The sequence below is a fragment of the Coenobita brevimanus genome, unplaced genomic scaffold (assembly GCF_032717465.1).
Source record: "Coenobita brevimanus isolate Jiangsu-jjx unplaced genomic scaffold, ASM3271746v2 jjx.HiC_scaffold_2806, whole genome shotgun sequence".
Lineage (NCBI taxonomy): Eukaryota > Metazoa > Arthropoda > Malacostraca > Decapoda > Coenobitidae > Coenobita > Coenobita brevimanus.
Window position 1 is genome coordinate 1 of NW_027643770.1, and position 1,372 is coordinate 1,372.

A 1,372-nucleotide genomic window follows, 5' to 3' on the forward strand; every position below is an offset into this window, starting at 1 on the left:
TACAGTCAATCCTCGTAAATCAAGTGTTCATAAATTACGGATTCATAAATCAAGGCTAGGTGGCCATCAGACTGCTGCCAACCTTAAATCACTGTTAAGTCACGAAAATCGCGGATCTAGGCACCCAAGTGGGCCTTTTCTGAGGAGAACCCTAAACCGCGGCATTCAAACTGAAAATTGCGACCCAACAAACAATCACCGCGCGTCCCTGGTGGCATACGTGCATACTAATGCCGCCCTGTTGTTGCTCTTCTTGTCCCGCCAGTCCGCACACTACAGACCGTTGCCGTGGAGTACGAGAGTTACCTGCCTTTTTGTGCAACTTCCCCCCACCTCCTACCTGCCAAGGCCCCTCCCGACCCCCAGTGAAGCCGCTCCCCAAGCAGTATAGGCGTCAAGAAACTGCCGCAGTTGTTGTACAGTCAACATTTGGAGCTCACTTGTCATGTTGAGAGGGGAGAGAAGTTTTTCAAAGTTGAGCGTAAGAAGAGTTTGGGAAGAACAAGTACTGAGAGGTTCTAAGTTCTTCCCAACACCACCCCCACTCCCATTCACTTAGGCAATTTCGTCATAGGATTAAGGTGAGATCCCTTAACATGGCTTATTTCTATTTAATACATGCACTGAATATTCCTAAATTTGTACGTTTGTGTTTGATGGTGCCTAGATAGGTGTAGGTAGGGTGCTGTGGGGGCGGGTTGGCCAAAGTCCAGACCCAAATTAATTTTTCACATAAAAGTTATTATTCATAAATCACGGCAGTGGTCCAGACTCAAATTGATATGATTTACGAAGATTTAGTGTATTGTAGGAAAGTTTTTAGGATAGCGGGTCAAGACGGATAGCTTAGGGTGGTGACATATTATCTGGTTCAATGCCCAATGGATAGCCAACTGGAGGTACTGACGTAATATCCGGCATTTTGTAGTATCCAGCACTGAGTTTTGCTGAATTACACTGGATATTTGAGAGACTAATGTTTACGAGAAAAAGGAATGTGAGCTGGAGATGGCAGTCAGATAGCTAAAAACAGGATAGTATAATGGCAATTCATTTATTGCCACCCCCTACAGGATTAAGGCATCTGACAATGAACTGATAGATAGACATAATGATATAATCAGTGCAGTTAACCTTTTGCTTAAATCAACACTGAGTCTTCTTGTAATTAATCCAATATACACAACAGCAAGACTTTACTGTGTGTGTGAGTGTGCATACTTTTTATCTACTAGCATGTATATATGCTGGTATAGCCTATACATTTTTTAACACATCAATGTAGGATACTACTTGATTAACAGTGCGACATGATAAGCATAATAATGATGTCTACATAGTCTTGCTCCTGTTGGCATGTCATAGCTCTTAC